The sequence below is a fragment of the Pseudorca crassidens genome, chromosome 1 (assembly GCF_039906515.1).
Source record: "Pseudorca crassidens isolate mPseCra1 chromosome 1, mPseCra1.hap1, whole genome shotgun sequence".
NCBI classification, from domain to species: domain Eukaryota; kingdom Metazoa; phylum Chordata; class Mammalia; order Artiodactyla; family Delphinidae; genus Pseudorca; species Pseudorca crassidens.
The window spans coordinates 145,308,017-145,327,532 of NC_090296.1; the positions used below are offsets into that span (position 1 = coordinate 145,308,017).

At 47.8% G+C, this 19,516-nt stretch overlaps 1 protein-coding gene and 1 non-coding gene across 11 annotated transcripts in view; both read left to right on the plus strand.

Moving 5' to 3' along the window:
• The window catches only part of SEMA4B (semaphorin 4B), a 91,835-nt gene that overhangs the window by 38,678 nt on the left and 33,641 nt on the right, over window positions 1-19,516 (plus strand). Inside the window, exon 1 of one of the 10 annotated variants that reach the window (XM_067696849.1) lies at window positions 15,147-15,268. The exons of 8 other annotated variants lie outside the window; for them this stretch is intronic. The gene's annotated coding sequence lies outside the window, so the exon portion shown is untranslated. Of the gene's footprint in view, window positions 1-15,146; window positions 15,315-19,516 lie in introns of those variants that run through there. One more of the 10 variants, XM_067696830.1, reaches the window with a different exon arrangement.
• TRNAV-UAC (transfer RNA valine (anticodon UAC)) lies at window positions 7,352-7,425 on the plus strand. Its single transcript has one exon. It is a non-coding gene; the product is annotated as a tRNA-Val (tRNA).

The following is a 19,516-nucleotide window of genomic DNA, read 5'->3' on the forward strand; positions in this document are numbered from 1 at the left end:
GTCTTGTTTTTGGCTGAAATCCCTGGAGGATCTTCCCTGGTACTTTGCGTGAGCCTACAATTGTCCGTCTTGCTGCCGCTGCTGTGGGTGGTGTCGTCTGTCCCAGGCTGTGGAACTAGAGAGAATCCTGGTAGCCATGTTATGACTTGAGCTGTCACTTCTGTTTTTCCTTCTGAGAAAACCTTCTAAGCCCAGCAGTGTGCGTAATACTGGCTTTTTGTCTCAAATGGGGAATGGCTCTAAGACTGGTTTTTCTATTTGTGTTTCTTTGTTTATTTTGATAGAAAGCAAAGATGGCAATTTTGTAAAATGGCACCTTCCTTGAATGGTCTCAGGAATGGGGCCTTTTCAAAAGATGAGGCATGCCTCTCAGGAGAGCATCAGGATTTCAACAGCCCTATTGCGTAATGTCATTGTACCTATTTCTTTGATGAGGAAACTGAGGCCCGGTGGTGGTAACATGCCAAGGTCACAGAGTTATGGGAAGTGGGGAGGAGGACAGAAAGACTTGTCTGGATGGAGAGCCACGCGCCAGAGGCTTTGCATATCTCAAATCATTTAATTGGCACTGCAGTCCTCTGAGATCAGAATAAGATGACAGGCTTGTAAATTTTTAAATGCCTTGCCGAAGGTCATAGAGGCAAATAGGGCTGGGATTCATTGATTCCAAAGCCCATACTGTTCTCACTTCCTTATACTGTGTGACCTCGCACAGGTCATTTTATCTCCACGTGCCCCCATTTCATAATCTGTAGTATGTAGATGATAATAGTACATGCCTCCTCGGTTTGTTGTGAGGGTTAACTGAAATGTCTCTTGCACATAGTAAGTGAACCTATTGTTGTTATTATATCAGGAGACCTCCCTCCGGGTCACAAGTCAGGCCGCTCCCTGTTGGGAGAACCAGATCCCGTGGGAGCCCCTTCCTGGCCCTGGTGCTCCCGAGGCCCAGCTGCAGGTGCCTCAGAAAGCCTGCAACGGGAATAAAGGGAACAAAGCCTCCAGGTGCTGGTTGATGCTTTCTCTGGCTGCAGGCCCATTTCCTGCTCAATCAGGTTGCTCTTGGCTGGCTGAGCTCCTGGAGTTGACCACCGCCCGCCTCCACTGCCAGCTGAGGGCTGAGCACTGGGCCTAGTGATGCAGGATGAGGCCCAACTGGGATATGCCCTTCCTTTCTGGAGCCCAGCCTTGGGATCTCACCGGCTGAAGCTGGAAGCCTTGGGGCGCTGGGCCCATCTTCCAGCTCTGCGGCCTCAGTGAACCCCCTCCCATCCTCCATTGGTGGGGTGGCCCTGGGGGGAGAGGATGGGTCTCAGGGACCAGGATCAGAGACCTGGGCTTGAATGCCAGCCCCAGGAAGGAAGCAGTGGGGCCCCCTAGGCAAGTGGCCTTTCTCTCTGCCTCTCAGTTTTCCTAGTATGTAGGTTTAGGAGGTTTGCTGGTTCCTGGATAAAGCCCTTGAAAGCCCTAAAAATTTCTTGGGGCCCCCAACATGGCATGTAAGAGATGGAACTTCCAACCCAATGGAGGCTGATCTTAGTTCAACACAAACTAGATCATGTCTCACTAGCCTCTCCTGAAACCCACTGCAAGCCCTGGCCCGCTGCCCCGCCTGCCCTCTCCCCCTGCAGCTCCAAACACCAGCTTCTCGAAGTTCCTTGAACAGGAATTTATTCCTGCCTCGGGGCTTTTGCACTGGCTGTCCTTTTGCACTGGAACACTTCGTGCTCCAGGTCTTCTCGTGGCTGTCCTTGTCACTCACGTCCTAGTTCTCAGGTGCCACCTCCTCCGGGAAGCCTTCTTTGGTCACCCCCTCATCTAGCCCCATCCCTCCTTAACAGCCTTATCCTGTTTCATTTCACTCAGAGCACTCACCTCTCTCTGAAGCTACCTTGTTTTTATTTGTCTCCCTTTCTATTGTCTGTCTCTCCGCGGGATTCTAAGCTCCATGAGGAAAGGGCCTTGCCTGCCTTTCCTTCTGCTGCCTCCCCAGCTCCGGAGCGATCACTGGTGCTCAGGGGCTCTCTCTAGATGGCCCCTTCTGTAAGACCCACTTAATTTTTTTTTTTTTTTTTTTTTAATTTTTGGCCATGCTGTGCGGCATGCGGGATCTTAGTTCCCCAACCAGGGATCGAACCCTATGCCCCTGCGGTGGAAGCACAGAGTCTTAACCACTGGACCACCAGGGAGGTCCCTGTAAGACCCACTTTTGAACGAGGGTCTTGGTGGCCATTCCCTTCACGCCTCTCCACTCTGGGCAGTGGACCAGAGCTATAGTGAGGCAGCTTTGCAGGTGTGAAGTCACTTTAGATTTCCAAAACACTTTCACACGCGGTGCCTTATTTAAACCTCATGTCACACCTACCTGTAAGACAGGTAGGGCAAGATCAGAAGCCCCATTTTATAGATGAGAAAATCGAGGCTCGCAGAGGCTTAAGGAACTTGCCTAAGGTCATGTGCGTCATAGGTGCTGATCCAGGACTAGACACTTAGGAAGCTCTTTCCAGGACTCCAAGCCAGACATGAGAATGCCTTAAGAGAGAAAAACCCACATTCCAAACCCATTTTTCCATTAGTCATGTTACAGATGCGCAGATATTCAGAATTATTGTGTGAGGGGGTAGTACTCTGATCTCCGAGGTTCTTTTCTGCTTGGTTTTTCTTTTTTTATTATTATTTTATTTTAAAAAATTTTTTATTGAAGTATAGTTGATTCTAAGTTTTTCTAGAACTCTGTGATATATGTGTTACCCCCTTAAGTCATATCCAGGGAAACTCTAAAATTTGCCCTCTTTCTTGGCTGAGAAACCCCAGTTTCTTCCCTGCTCTTTAGTAGTGCCTCTAAATAGTACCTAGTACCTAGTGCTTAGTGCATAAGTACATAGTACTTTGTACTCTGCATAGTCGTATGCCACACCCAGTTTCACATATATTCAACTGCAGATGAGGCTCAGAGAGACAAAGGGACTTGCCCACCAGGAAAGTGGCAAAGGCAGGTCTAGAACTCAGCTGTAGAACCAGCTGGCCTGACTCCCAGCAGGGTGTCCTGCCCACCATGCTTATCTGCATGTGAATTCACTTCCAGCTGCATGGAAGATGGAGTTCTTCAAGGCATAAATGGTTCAAATCCTAAGGCCATCTTTAGATGCCTTTATTAGCTCATTAAGAGTTTATTAAAGTCTTGCCATGGCCTTCTGCTAGATCTTACAGCAAGAGAGGGAGGAGATGAGAGGCTTCCAGCTGCACCCGTACGATGGAATACACAGCAGCTCCTCCAAAGGAGGGCTATACTGATTGGTAACTTGATTTGTATGTGCCTATGTGGCCATGCAGGCGAACATAGAGTCAGTTTGGAAAGATGTACTTCAAAATGTCAATAGTGCGACTTCCCTGGTGGTCCAGTGGTTAAGAATCTGCCTTCCAATGCAAGGGACGTGGGTTCAATCCCTGGTCGGGGGACGAAGATCCCACATTCCATATGGGACAACTAAGCCCATGCGCCACAAATAGAGAGAAACCTGTGTGTCGCAACGAAAGATCCCGAGTGCCGCAACTAAGACCCGATGCAGTCAAAAATAAATAAATAAATAAAAATAAACATTAAAAAAAAAAAGAAAAGAAAAGAAACCAAAATGTCAATAGTGGCCTCTCTGGGGATGGCCTGCTGGGTGATTTCCACTCTCATTTTATGCTTTTTGGTATTTGAGCAAGCGTTTCCTTTATAATCAGAAATAATAATAATAAAGCTGTTTTTATCTTAAAAAGGAATTGAGAAAAGCCATTGAAGAGAAAGGAATGGGAAGAGCTCTTGATAGGCACGTGACCAATGTTTTCGGTCAAATCACTCTGGGAATGGAATGCGGGAAAACCTGTGTCAGCCACTATCGGACCCTCTACTTGGGGGCCATTCAGAATACGAATGTAATAAGGAGTAATTAGACATCTTCCTATGAATGAGGCCAGCACTTATAATCCTCTTGGCACTCTCTTTGAACAGCTCTCATCTTTCTCAGACTCCAAACGATTAATGTCACAGCCCTTCCCAAAGATTGTGTAGTGGCGCTCGGAAGAAAGCTGAGAAGTGAGAGGACTTGTTTATGGATAATTGTCTGAGTGAGTCAGAACTCAGTCAGAGAGCTCCAGGCCGTTAACTTATCTGCCTGAACCTATGAGTCAGGATCAGTCCAGCCCAAGTAGCATGTGTACGTGCCTCCCTGCCCTGCTCTCCCAGGCCAGCTCCCAGCCCTCACACATGCACACGCACAGGCTGTCACCAGCCTCCGCATCCGTACGTCCTGAGAAGGGTGCAGGCACACTTGGCTTATTCATCTCTCTCTAGGAGGTGCCCACAGCCCTCTTCAGTGCTGAGCTCAGGCTGTAAACTAACGGCAAGATATGAACCATAAAGGGAAAGTAAATAGTAGTCCTCCCTTTCCCAGAAATGTTGCAACAGCCTAGCCGTAGCTTAGAGCATGTATTTTGTGAATAACCAAAAACAACCTATATGTCTGTCAATAGTGGTCAGTTGTAAAACATTATGGTATATTCAGAGAATAGAATACTATGCAGCTGTTAAAAAGAATGAAGTAGGGACTTCCCTGGTAGTCCAGTGGTTAAGACTGTGTGCTTCCACTGCAAGGGGCCCCGGTTCAATCCCTGGTTAGGGAACTAAGATCCTGCGTGTTGCTGCACGGCCAAAAAAAAAAACAGGAATGAAGTAGACCTAGGTAAAGTGACATAGGAAATGGTTAGTTTTAAGAATAAGAGGGAAGTTGCATAGCAGGGTGTATATTATGTTCCCAATTGTGTGAATGTGTATTATGACTTTTTAAAAAAATATTTATTTATTTATTTGGCTGCGCCAGTCTTAGTTGTGGCGTGTGAGATCTTTTTTTTTTTTAACCTCTTTATTGGAGTATTGCTTTACAATGTTGTGTTAATTTCTGCTGTATAACAAAGTGAATCAGCTATATACATACATATATCCGCATATCCCCTCCCTCTTGCATCTCCCTCCCACCCTCCCTATCCCACCCCTCTAGGTGGTCACAAAGCACTGAGCTGATCTCTTTGTGCTATGCGGCTGCTTCCCGCTAGCTATCTGTTTTACATTTGGTAGTGCATATATGTCAATGCTACTCTCTCACTTCGTCCCAGCTTACCCTTCCCCCTCCCTGTGTCCTCAAGTCCATTCTCTACATCTGCATCTTTATTCCTGTCCTAGCCCTAAGTTCTTCAGAACCTTTTTTTTTTCTCTTAGATTCCATATATATGTGTTAGCATACGGTATTTGTTTTTCTCTTTCTGGCTTACTTCACTCTGTGTGACAGACTCTAGGTCCATCCACCTCACTACAAATAACTCAGTTTCATTTCTTTTTATGGCTGAGTAATATTCCATTGTATATATGTGCCACATCTTCTTTATCCATTCATCTGTCGATGGACACTTAAGTTGCTTCCATGTCCTGGCTATTGTAAATAGTGCTCATGCAAGATCTTTAGTTGTGGCATGTAGGATCTTTTAGTTGCGGCATGTAGGATCTTTCAGTTGCAGCATGCAAACTCTTAGTTGTGGCATGTGGGATCTAGTTCCCTGACCAGGGATGGAACCCAGGCCCCCTGCATTAGGAGCATGGAGTCTTAGCCGCTGGACCACCAGGGAAGTCCCATGACTCTTATTTTTTAAATTATAAATGGATATCTTCTCAAAGGATAAAAACTACAGAAAAATTTAGACTAAGACATGAAACTCCCCATCGCCACTTGTAGAAGTCAGGATAGGCTAGGTTATGATGTGGTAACAAACACCTCTAAACATCTCTGGCTTAAAACAACCAAGATTTCTTTCTTGCCCATGCTTAAATTCCCAACGTGGCTTGCATAGGCTCAGCACTTTGTAGTCAGCACCTTAGTCATCATTAAACTCTTATGATGCCATCATCCCAACATGAGGCTTCAGGGCTCACCACTGCAAGGGAAGAATGCATGAGAACTGCACACTGGTTCTTGAATGCCTCCCCCAGAAGGGACACGTGTCACTTTTCCTCACATTTCACTGGCCAGAGCAAGTCACGTGGCTACACCTAACTTCCAGACAGTATGGAAGTATTGTTCTCCTATGTATCCAGAAAAAGAAGGGAGCTGGAAATATTGGTGAGCCCTGGTAATGTCTACCACCCACCCCAAACCAGCTGCATCCTTCCAAGCCTTCGTGTTTAATTGATATACATAGTAGTTCTACAGTAATTTAAAAATAAAACAGGTTTGTTAGTCAGACAGACCTAGCTTTGAATCCCAAGTAGGTTATTCACCTGCTGAGTTCCCTTAGACAAGATGCTTGATCTACCCAAGACTCAGTTTTCTCGCCTGTACCTGCTTCCTGGGCCAATGCAGACATGAAATGTAGTAGTATAAACGAAACCTTTAATAAACAGTAGCTTACAAAAGTAGTGATGTCTAACTAGGAAATAAAGAGTACTTGAGGGTGGTTGTTTAGAGGGCTGGAGGTGGGGTGTACAAAGAAATATGGGAAAAGAAAGTCCCTTTCCATCTATCAGAGTTATTTTGGGGGGGCCACGCCCTGTGGCATGCAGGATCTTTGTTCCCCGACCAGGGGTCAAACCCATGCCCCCTGCACTGGGACCACAGGAGTCTTAACCACTGGATCACCAGGGAAGTCCCTATCAGAGTTTTCTAGGGCAATATCTGGACCAGTTTTTCGTGTACCCCATGGCCCCAGCTGTGATGTGGGCTGGGAGAGAGGAGCATCTTATTGGCCCCAGCAGTAGCTGCCTGGTGAGATGCAGCAGTGGATCAGGTGCAAAACAGCTGCCCTGCGTCAACCAGCCCTGTTCAGTCGATCTGGGCTCTACTTTTTCCCACCCTTGTCTTCCCAAAGCTGAGTGTGCTGTTGAAGAGGTTAGCTTTCTAGTTAAAGAAGGACCAGCCTTCATATATAAATATGTTGTTTGAAGAAATAACAATTATCACAGCTTTTCTAGAGGACAGTCTGGCAGCATGTATCAGAAGCCTTAAAAATACACAGACACTTTGATCCAACAGTCGACAGTGAGGAATTTATCCTAAGAAAATAACAGAACAAGTGAATAAAGATGGATTTTTATTGCTCATAATGAAAAATTGAAAACCTAAATGTCTAGACATAGGAGATTAAACAAACTATAGAATGCTTCATTTATCCAACTATATCTAGACGTGAAACGATGTCAATTGTCCACTGAAAAGTTATATGGAAAAGAGCAATATGTATATAAAAGTGTAGATAGATAGATGATAGATAGATAGGTAGACCTCCTATGATCTCATTGTTGAAAAAGTATATAGGGAATTCCCTGGTGGTCCAGTGGTTAGGGACTCTGCACTTACACTGCCAAGGGCCCAGGTTCAATCCCTGGTTGGGGAAGATCCCACAGGCCGCACTGCACGGCCAAGAAAAACAAACAAACATATACAAATATATACCTTATATATGCTTTGACATTGCAAAAGGATAAATGCCAGAATATTAGCAGTTATTTCCTCCAGGGGGTGGGAATATGAATTTTTTTTGGTTTGTGCAAAGAACATGATTAAGTAATAAAAGACAAAGTTATTTAACTGTGTCTTTTTTTTACCACTGCGCCACCAGGGAAGTCCCTATTTAACTGTGTCTTCAGCAACTTTTCACTATCAATCAGTGCTTAAGGTAGTCTGCTCACCTCTGGAGGGGCCTGGGCCCTTGGCTGGGAGTCAGAAAACCTTGGTTTGTGCTGTGTGTGATCTTGGGCAAGCTACCTGGGGTGGGAGGTATTCGTACAAACTTTTTACGAATAGATACAGACACATAGAAAGGACCCACACTGTGCCTGAGATCTCACAGCTCAGGGCACCTGAACTGGATTCTGAACCGAGGTTTCCCGATACTGGGTTAGGATATTCTTACACTACCTTACAGCCACCCCTTTCTGAGCCTCATCTCTAAGGTGACAGGGTCAGAATACAGTCCCTTCCAGCTGAAAAGATTCAATGTTCACAGGAAGCTGCCCCTCCCCCCCATTCCTCGTGCATCACAGGCCCAAGCAGTTGGTATGCGTGCCCTATTTGTCAGATGCCAGCCTTCCCCAGGGGAAGGGACTCCAGGCTGGGGGCTGGAGAGTTCTGGCCTGCCCAGGGCCATCTAGAGGGGGTGGGGGTGGGTGTACTCTTTGGCCAGGCATCTGGCTGGCTGCCTACAGAGCCAGGCGAGAATTGCCCATGAGGGCTGGCTGGGGGCCGAGAACTTGTTGTCTTTCCCTTTAAACAGACACAGGCTGTGTGTTGAGATTCTGGAAACATCTGACCTTTTGCAGAGCATCTCAAGAGTCGTCATGGAGGGCTGGAGAGAGGTCCTTCGCTTTCTGTAAATGCTTTAACCCTTTCCACGCAACACTTAACAATAATAACAAAAAAGATCAGTTGCTGGCCAGGAACTAGAAAGATTTGTTGGGCCTGTTTCCTTTGGGTTGTCTGGGGGAGTTAAGTCATGCCTGGGGGCAGAGAAGAGACTTTTAACCCAGACATCTCTTGCATCGCTTTCTCAGCTCCTGGTCTTGGGGGCCAGAGCCTAGAGTGAGGTGAGGAGCTAAAAGGAGAACAAAGAGGGCCTGGGACTTTAGGGCGGAAACAGGAACTGCTCCTTTGACTGACTGAGCAACGTATTCCTTCATACTTCCTACAAAGGTTTACATTTGTTTACAAATAGGGCACCTGCTGTGTACCAGGCACTGCGTGAGGCAACACAATGGCAGCACAACTGGCAAGCAAACCCAGATAGAAATGTCCCATGCCTTCGCGGAAGGCTTATTTTCTGGTGGAGTAGGCTGTGATAAAATAATCATAAGCACAATGTCAGATAGCAATAGGGTTAAGTGCTGGGAAGGAGACAAGCCGAGCTGAGAGTGTCTGATGGTGGGGATAGAATTTAGGAAGGTCAGAGGAGGCTTTCCCAAGGAGACCTTGAGCAGGGGTCTAAAGCTTCTCTGCTTGGGACTTCCCTGGCTGTCCAGTGGTTTAAGACTCCACACTTGCAGTGCAGGGGACCTGGGTTTGATCCCTGGTCAGGGAACTAAGATCCCACATGCCACGCAGTGCAGCAAAAAAATAAATTCCCGCTAGAAAAATAAGTAAAAAATAAAATGAAGTTTTCCTGCTTGAAGATTGAGCATAATATCGGCATGCAGCACACACAAGTTTGTTAAAATGCATACTCTTAGTCCCCCGCCCAGGCCTGCAGAATCTAAATCTGCATTTTAACCAGATCGCCCAGGTGATCCGAGTGCATATGAAAGTTTGAGAAGTGGTGCTAAGGGTTGAACTAGGAGTCACCAGTCTCTGTACAGCTTAAAACTGGAGGAGAACCTTCCAGGTAAGAGCCCTGGGGTGGGAGGGAGCAGACAGCGGGATGGGAGTCAAAGGCTATTTGTGTGCATATGTACAGTGGACCCTTGAACAATAACAAGGGTTTGAAATGCGCGGTTCCGCTTCTATGCAGATGTTTTTCAATACATATGTATTACACGGTCTGCAGTTGGTTGAATCTGCGGACGCAGAACCATGGATACAGAGGGCCAACTGTAAAGGAGGGTTTTGGACGGCTCAGGTGGGTACCCCCAACCCCCATGTTGTTCAAGGGTAATATTTTTTTTAAGTGGGAGAGACTTGGGCATGTTTAAAAGCTTTTAGGAGTAAACCAGTGGAGAGGGAGGGAGTGGGGAGGAAGTACAGTGAGGGGATAGACAGAGGAGGAGCAGTTCCTACAGTGTAGGTTTCTCAGCTTTGAATGCAAGCTGGCATCACCTGGGGAGCTTAGAAATGCTGACGTCTGGGCCCTCCCCTAGAGGCTCTGATTCAAATGATCTGCAGGTGCAGCCAGCTTCCCCAAGTGACTCCAATGTGCAGCCACGGGTGGGGAGGGAGGGCGGGGAACCTCTACTGTGCTGGAAAAAAGTCTAGGAAGTGGAGGGCGATGAGCGGGGTCTGTTGGTGCCCAGGAGGGTCCCACATTCTGGAAGGTCCTCACATTTAGACATATGATGTTATTACCAAATGTATTTGTACCTATAGCCATTGTATTTGTGTGGGTATGTTAAAAAGCACTAATTTGTTGTGTTGAAACATTTAAAATAACTGCATTGGTTGTAACCTGGTTTTGGCATGTTCTCTACCTAGCACAAGACTACCACGCTTTTCCTGAAAGTTGCCTGGGTCTCTCTCAATGCAATTAGGAAAAAGATAAGGGAGACCCCATCCGATGACTTCTATTCTGTATGTGAAGTAAAGGGAGGGTGTTGGAAGCTTGGGGAGAAGGTTGAAGAGGGTTGTTACAGAGAATGGTACAGAGAGGTGACCACAGAAATGAGTAGGACAGCCAGGTGGTGGTGAGGGTCCATCTGGTGACCTGGACTTTGCAGTGGAACCTTCTGCCCTGAGTGGCGCTCCCCAGCCACTGCTCAGGAAGAAGCACTGAGAAGGTGGATCACAGAGCTCATCCATGGCTTTTGCCAGACAGTGAAAATATAGCAGCAACAGAGTTTAGGGAACTGAGACAATAACGCTGTTGGAATGGTGAATCGTGGAATCTAAGTTGGGTAAGGAGGGAATGAAGGAAGGGGAAGGAGAAGTGGGATGGATCAGGAGAAGGTAGAGATGCTGGTGAGGTCCAAGAAGGGTCAGAGGGAGTCTGTTAAACCAGAAAGCTGGAAGGAAAAGAGACTGTGCCAGAGAGAGGGATGCCTGAACTGAGGACCTTGGAAATGGAGCCAATTACTGGCAGTAAATGGGAGTGGTGGCTGAGGTGAGTGGGGGAGGGCACTAGAGATCTGAGAAACCAGATTTAGGACGTGTCTTCCACGTGGATGCTGAAGTCATTAAGGACAATGACAGGACTTTAGGTGAAGAGAAGGATGGGGAGCCACGTGCCAAAGTCTCCAGTGACTACAGGGGAGTGGCCAGGAGGTGGGTGGACAACCTCAGGGCATTTACCAGAGGATGGAAGAGTGCGGTTCAGGAGAGGCATGGGGATATGATCATGAAATGTGTGGATGGAGTCTCACGTCCCAGGAGACCTGGGAGAGGTAGGGGAGGGATGCAGGGTAGAGGACAGCCAAGAAGTGCAGGGTATTATGGGAGATGCCAGTGAGGTAGAGAAAAAACTCAATGAGGTAAAGGTTTTAAGAATATGGCAGTTGTGCTCAAAGTTAGCTTTCTCCACCTGCAGCAGTGGCATCATCTCATCACTTGGGAACTTATTAGATATGTAAATTTTGGGGTCCCACCTGAATCAGCTGGGTGGGGCCCAGAAATCTGTGCTTTAAAAAAAAATTTTATTGAAGTATAGTTGATTTACAATGTTGTGTTAATTTCTTCTGTACAGCAAAGTGACTCGGTTATACACATATATACACTCTTTTTTTATATTCTTTTCCATTATGGTTTATCATAGGATACTGAATATAGTTCCCTGTGCTATACAGTAGGACCTTGTTGTTTATCCATCATATACATAATAGTTTGCATCTGCTAATCCCAAACTCCCAATCCTTCCCTCCCCCACCCCCCTTCCCCCTTAGCAACCACAAGTCTGTTTTCTATGTCTGTGAGTCTGCTTCTGTTTCATAGATATGTTCATTTGTGTCGTATTTTAGATTCCATATATAAGTGACATCATATGGTATTTGTCTTTCTCTTTCTGACTTCATTTAGTATGATAATCTCTAGGTCCATCCATGTTGCTTCAAATAGCATTATTTCATTCTTTTTTATGGTTGAGCAATATTCATATATATATATTTTATATATATATATCCACATCTTTTTTATCCATCTGTCAATGGACATTTAGGTTATTTCCATGTCTTGACTCTTGTAAATAGTGCTGCTATGAACATAAGGGTGCATGTGTCTCTTCAAATATAGCTTTGTCTGAGTATATGCCCAAGAGTGGGAAGCAATCTGTGCTTTTAACAAGCTTTTTGGTGATTTTTTAGACATGCTCAAGTTTGAGACCCACAGGAATATGGTATTGGGAAAAGTAATTCACTTTATGGCAAAAAAACACCTGAATCTCATGAAATCTATCATCACATGAAAAAGTGGACTCCATATGGATTAAAGACCTAAATGTGTCCAAAAAACTATGAAGTTAATAATGTAGGGCTTCCCTGGTGGCGCAGTGGATGAGAATCTGCCTGCCAATGCAGGGGACATGGGTTCGATCCCTGGTCTGGGAGGATCCCACATGCTGCAGAGAAACTAAGCCCGTGAGCCACAACTACTGAGCCCACATGCCTAGAGCCTGTGCTCTGCAACAAGAGAAGCCACCGCAAGGAGAAGCCCGCGAACCGAAATGAGGAGTAGCCCCCGCTTACTGCAACTAGAGAAATCCCGCGTACAGCAACGAATACCCAACACAGCCAAAAATAAATAAATAAATATTTTTTAAATTAAAAAAAAATAATGTAAAATGTTAAAGAATATCTTTGTGACCTTGGGGCAGGAATTAACTTTTTTTTTTTAAATAAATTTATTTATTTATTTTTGGCTGTGTTGGGTCTTTGTTGCTGCTTGCGGGCTTTCTCTAGTTGTGGTGTGCGGGCTTCTCATTGCAGAGACTTCTCTTGTTGCAGAGCACGAGCTCTAGGCATGTGGGCTTCAGTAGTTGTGGTGCACAGGCTTAGTTGCTCTGCGGCATGTGGGATCTTCGCGGACCAGGGCTTGAACCCGCGTCCCCTGCATTGGCAGGCGGATTCTTAACCACTGCGCCACCAGGGAAGCCCCACAATACATCTTGCAAGAAGGCATATGAACAAAAGCATATATTAAACACCTTAAAATGGTAGCCCTTGCGGGGAGGGGTGGAAGGAAGTGGAAAGATAAAAGGAAATGAACAGCCACGTTAATCAGGGACCCTGTGCAGACCATGGTGATAACATGCTGTGAACTGAGAAGGTGATTAACTCAAGCCTCTCTGCACCTGAGGTCCCATAGCCAGGAAAGGAGGTGGGTGGAGGGGGATCAATAATGTTAAAGATAAGGCCTTTTTTCAGTACATTAAAGATGTTTCTCTTTTTTTCAATAAAAGGCTGGAAAAAGGTTGGAGGAGGAGGACAGGCAGGAAAAGGAGGTGGGCAGAAAGGGCAGGAAAAAGAGGAGAGAGAAGAAAGAAAAGATGATGGAGAGAGAGAAGGGGGGGCGGGTCGTGGACGTGGACGGCATTCTTTCCTGGGGTCTCTGGGCTGGACTGGAGATGGAAAGGGTCAGGGTTGCCTAAAGCCCTCTGGAGCTCTGAGGCCCCACGGGGAGGCCTATATTTCAGAAGCTCCTCTGAACAACCCGGGCTCAGCAGGACACGACGGCGCTCCATGTGCAGGAAACTGAGCAGTGCTGATATTTGCATATCTTCCTGTCTCCCCCACCAATCCAGTAGTGTGTGGAAGGCAGAGTTAATAAAGTGATTGGACTATTTTTAAAGCCATTTGCACAAATAAAGTGCACACCTTAGGTGTAAACACAGCGACCCCTAATTGGAGACTGTGAGTAGGAAGGAAGAATACAAAGAACAAAAGGTAATGAAGAAGTATGTAAAGGCTTATTGATAAGGATGCTCGTCTGGACATTATTTATGATAATGAAAAATTAGTAAAATAAGTTAAATGTCCAATAGTAGAGACTTGGTTAAAAATGTATGCCACATTCATACAATAGAATACACTAAAAATGAAGGTATGAGAGAATTTTTGATGTTAAGGAAAAATGACTGTGATATATTGCTGTCCTAGGGAAAAGTCACAAAGAGTATGCACTGGATACTCTTTTTTTCTAAAAAATGTAAATGTTTAACTGCGTAGAAAGGAGACAGGAGTATCTTCACCAAAATATTAACAGCAGTAGACTTAAGATCATGCACTTTACAGGCATGTAAATTGTATCTCAAATAAAAGTTTTAGAAAATATTAACACTAGTGGTCTCTGGGTAGGGTGATATTTTTCATTGTGTTTATGAAAAACCTTTATGGTAGTAAATATGTGTTCACTTTTGTAGACAGACAACAGAATAGCCAGTTCTTTCTATGTGTGGGAGAGCATTCTGTGGGGAGTCTGGCAGTCCCTTACCCCACTCTGTCTAGAGGAGAGGCAGCAGAGAAATGGCGGGCACTTAAGCCTAGCCTGGCCTGGGAAAAGGCTGGCACTTGGCCTCTGTTTTCACCAGCCCCTTGACCAGCCAGCTCTGGCCAGCTCAGCCACTTACACGGCCAGAGCTGGTTGTTTCAGGAACTGCCCTAAGAGCTGCTGTTGCTTTCCTGGAAGATAGGAGAGCCAGGAGGCAAGGGCTGGAGAGGGATGAGCCAAGGTCACTTGATAAACGCTAGACACTATTTACAACCATATCTCTCACCCCTCCCGCACATCTCCTCGTCTCGTTTCACTCCCACAGCGCGGCCCGTGGCAGGTTAAGGGATGCGGTGAGCAGCATTCCCTGCGGGCAGAGACATGGGTGGTTTCGTGGCGGGTGGCTCTGCGGTTCGGCTCTCCCTTGCCTCTTACTGTAAACAATGCTACCATTATTGAGAGCTGACCATGTGCCAGGTGTGTGCCTACATAATTGCAGTTTCTCACAACGCTGTGAGGTCCCTACTGTTCTGAGGCCTACTTTCCAGATGAAGAACTCGAGGCTCAGAGAGGTTAAGAAACTCACCCTAGGTAACACAGCCAGGTGGGTGGTAGTAGATTGGTGTCAGTAAATTGGCTTTACTATGCATGCGCAGGTAAGGGGAACCAAGTTTGGTTAAGCAACAGATCTAGTGTAACAACCCGGCCCTCCGGATTCCAGCTAGCGAGATTGCCCCCTGCGGGGCCTAAGTCAGGCCAGGCAGAGGCTCCCAAGGTCAGGGAGGGGGCGGCCCCATAGGTCCCACGGCCTAAGGGAGCCGCCGAGCCGTCGCGGGGACAAGTCCCGACTGGGACTAGTAGCGAGCCTAATGTCGCCATCAACGCTCGGGGGCAGAGGCGGGGGACTGCTGGACAGCGGGCGAGGCCTGGAGGGCGCCTCTGGACAATTCCATCAACACGGGAGGGGCGGGGCTTGGCGGCAGCCCTGCATTTCCGGAGACGCAGCGCCGGACCGAGGGTATTCGCGGGGACATCCCGGGTCCCCAGGGAGTCGGGCCGGCCTGGAAGCAGGGACGAGTCTGGGGACACCCCGAGAAGAAGGGCTGCGCCGCCGCGCAGAGGTGACCCTGTCGTGCGCGGTGGTTGCGCGCGGGCCGTGACACTCAGGTAGGCGCAGGGAACAGGAAGGTCGGGAGCCGCGGCCCCGGGAGGAGGCGGAGGGAGCGGAGGCAACCCCGAGGCAGCCGCCGCCCCTGCCCCTCACCTCCCGCCTGGCCCCTCTCCCAAGAGGGCGCCACCTGCACGCTCTGTTGGGCACCGGCGCCCGCCACTGAGGGAGCCTGTTGTCATGGCAGCGCAGAAGGCTGGGCCCACGTTCCCATGGCCACCCGGGGCCTCTGAGCCAAACCTGCAGCTGAGAGGCAGTAATCCTGGCCCTGGAGGGAGATCATTTGGAATTTGGGAAAGGCCTCGGCCCCTCCTCAGAATGGTCTGGGTTTGACCTCTGAGTTAGGCTCTTTGTCATAGCTTCTACTCTCTGAGCGACAAAGTGGACATAGGGGTTAGGAGGGAAAGGAAGTTGGGGTCCTGGAAATGAGGCTGCTCTAGTGGCCTCCCTGGAGCCATTCTGGTCTGGCAAAAAGACTCAGGGGCCCTGGGTCACCTGGGTAAGGTCGCCAACCTCTGCTCACATCTCCTCACCTGTAATGTGAGTATGCCATTTGGTTTATGAATCACAGGTTTCTTGTAAGGGTCGAATGCCATAAGGACAGGGAAGCACACAATCAAAAAAAATTTTTTTTTCCCTGTAGATGGTTTAGCACTGGAAGAGATATAGAAATCCAGCCGGACCCACCCCTTATTACCATAGGAGAAAATGGATCCAGAGAAGTTAAATTACTTCCCAAGATGACAGTGAGTTGGGAAGGTCAGGATTTGAACCTAGTCTCCTGACTTCCAGGCTGTGACTGTTTCCTCCGGTGGTTATTATTACTGAAGCTCAGGGAAATCTGTGGTATTTCTCCTTGCAACCCGGGGCTCAAACTTTTGGTGACAGGTGATCTAAAGATATGGACATTGGCAGCAGGTGAACCAAAGATGGGAAATGGAGGCTGGCACCTTGAGGAGAGCTGAAAGAGCCTCTCTCCCTGGTGCATAGGTCCTATGCCTTGGGGCTGTTGCTTTTATCTGACAGGATTGCCCTAAATTAATCCCCAGGAGCCAAGCATTCAACAGCTTTCCTAAATACCATCTCTTCTGAAGCCAACAAATCTGTTGAGACTGTGTGAGCAAGAAATCCTTTGGGTGCCCTAAAGCAGGGAAGTGGGACTTCCCACATCAGTGAGGTGCCTTTCCTTTGAAAAGGTTAAGAGCAATGTGGACAAAGAGATCCAGAAAGGAACACTTGAATGAATCATTTGGAAATGATTTGAGACAGTCAACTAGAACAGAAAACCCATTTATTCATTTAGTAAATATTTACTGGGTGCCTGCTATTCCCAAACGTTTACTGGGGCTGGAGATTAAAATCCTGAGTTAGGCAGGTCTGGTCCCTGCACTCAAGGAGCTTATGGAAGAGATGGGAAGAGAGGGATGTGGTGTGTAAATGAGTATTTCACTACAGCATCATGAGTGACTTGATGGAAATCTGAGCAGAGTACCGAGGGAGCTCAGAGGAGCAACTCTGGAAATCAGTTGAAAACAGCACAATTCTAGCCTGTGAAGCCTGGGAGCACTTCTGGTGCTCTGCCAGGTTGGCCTTTTGTTGGAGACAAAGGAATAAGTGAGTAAAAGTGTCTAAAGAAATGTGGACAAGGGTGGGTATCCTCTGGAAAGAAGAGTTTGAGGAATCTTGATGAACTGGAAGCTCTGTGAAGGCAGAACCGTGTCAGTTTCCTTCAGCTTCAGTGATGCTTAGAAGGCAGCAAGTGCACAAGAACTATTTGTTGAGCGAGTGAAAGAAGGAAGGGAAGGAGGGGAGAGGGAGAGAGGGAGGAAAGCACAGCAGCTTATATTATCAAGAGGAGGATGGCTATAACTGGAGACAAAGCCCTGGTTGAAATTCTAACTATATGTAGAGCATCTACATGGTGTTCTGGATTCAGATCTAGTTTCTGGTCCTAGTCCTAACCTACCACTTCTGTGACCGTAGCAAGTCCCTGGACCTCTCTGTGCCCCACTTCTCATCTGTAAAGTGGGAGTATCATAATTCCTGTTTCATCCTGTTGTGAGAATTAAATAAATGACTGGTTGTAAAAAACTCAGCACAGTGGCTTGCTTATAGTAAGTGCGCAATCAATGTTAGCCTTATAAATGTCAGCTTTGCTTTAGGTGGAATAGTTTGCCAAATAATTCATGTCAAGGTTATATAACTCCTCCTAAATGAGGTATAATTTCTTTTTACCTGATAAAGGCTAATTCTGAAAGTTCGCTTTGTCTTCAGACTAACACACCTCAAAGAAATTATTCTTTACTATTTTTTTGTCGCGGGGAGGAGGGCAACAATCTTTTTGAAATCAGTTGAAAGCTCAGATCCCTCTCATCAGAAGTGGCATATCATTCTGGGGGTTCACAACTCACTGAAGCCGACCCTGGTGGTTAAGGGGCTCCCTGCTCAGTTCCACTGCTCACAGGCTGTAAGGAAAGAGCTAAGGCTCTTAGATAAAGAGTTTGAGAGGAGCAAGGCAGGTCTGCTCCCTTTCAGGGGGCTTGTGGGGTCCCTGTGGACTGGGTGGGTCAGGCCCCAGGTCCAGGCCCCTTAGAGCCCCCTCCTTTGCTAGAGCCAAGCTGGGCCCACTCAGAGCCTCGTGGCATCCTCCAGCCTGACACTCAGCACGTAAATGGTGCTGTCAGGCGTCCCAGGAATCTCGGGCCTAGGTAGCTGGTATGTAAGATCCCTGTCCAAGCATGGATCTTTGGTGCCTCCCTCACATTGGCTTTCTGTGAGCGTTGTCTCCTGGTGCCATTGCTTTAGGGTGGCAAGTGGGCACATCACCAAGGTAATGCATTCCTCCCTCCATCCTATCAAAGCAGTCTTCGGAGCCACAGGGAATCAATGGAACCCACCTGTTCAGTCCCCCACCTGATGGGCTCACCTGTCTAGGCCCACTCTCCACAGGCAGTGCTGGAACCAAGAGCAAGGCTCTCTGTCTGGGAGAAAGAGTTGTAGCCACCAGGTAACCTAAGGTGACTGGGAAACTGCAGAAGTCAGAGAGCCCCTCTTCTTTGGGAGGGGAGAGCCTTGGTCCTCTGGAAAGGAAGCTTAGTTCCCTGGGGTGGAGGAAGGGCCTTGGCTGGGTCTTCTTTCCCTGCATGTAGCAATGGCCAGGGGTCTAGGGCTCAGAGTAGGATTTACGGAAGAAGAACTTGGGGGCAAACGGAGAGGTAGATTCCTGGTTTCTTGAGATGTTGGGAATGGAGGGGGCTCAGGTCTGATAAGCCAAACTAGAAACCAGACTGTGTCCTAGACCCTTATGCTTCTCGCTCCCCATCCTTACCTGGCCTAGAACATCTACCTCCCACCTGTGAGTGGCTGCAGTGGTTTCAGGGGAAAGAGAGTCTCTGAGCATTAATTGTGCCCCTGCGGGATGACAGTTGCCAAGCATCAGCCAGGCCAGTTACCCAGGGTCTCCAGGCCCCTTTGGGGAGCAGGCCTGCGGGCACAGGCACACAGGCCCTCCTGAACTTGTCTTGGGGGCAGGGACATGACAGTGGCAACTTTGTGTTCTACCGTGTCGAGGCAGGGGCAGGCTGAACCCTGCTGGTTGCACCACAGCCCTGTGGGGTAGGGGGAATCCCCTCCCAGGGAGTGGCCAGCTCAGGCCCCAACAGGCCCCAGCAGGGGTGGCGCTGGGGAGAGCGGCAGGCTCTTCACCACAGCGGGCACACCCGGGGCCTGGGCTGGGCAGGCCGGTTCCTTCTCCCTGTAAGAGTTGCAGCCTCAGCTCTCGGTTTGTAGGAGGCGGCTGAACCAGAGCGGAGAGCCCAGAAGGGGGTCCTCTGGGTTGGGCATCTAAGATGGTCATGGCCACTTTTAGGTAATGAGGTGAACCGATAATATAATGTGCGTTCACCACAGGCCAGTGCTGCCAGTCACCTTATGTGCACTGTCTCATCAGCTCTCCTAACAGCCCAGGCAGTACTGTTAGCGTTCCCATCTTACAGATGAAGAAACTGAGGCTCGGAGAGATTGTGTGGCTTGCTCACAGTCCCCAGAATAATGGATGGTGCTGAGATTATCCTTATGGAAGAACTGGTGTGTTCTTCCCCTGGATTTTTTTTTTTTTTTTTTAGTTTTTGGCCACACCCCACGGCATGTGGGATCTTAGTTCCCCCCCGACCAGGGATCGAACCTGCACCTCCTGCATTGG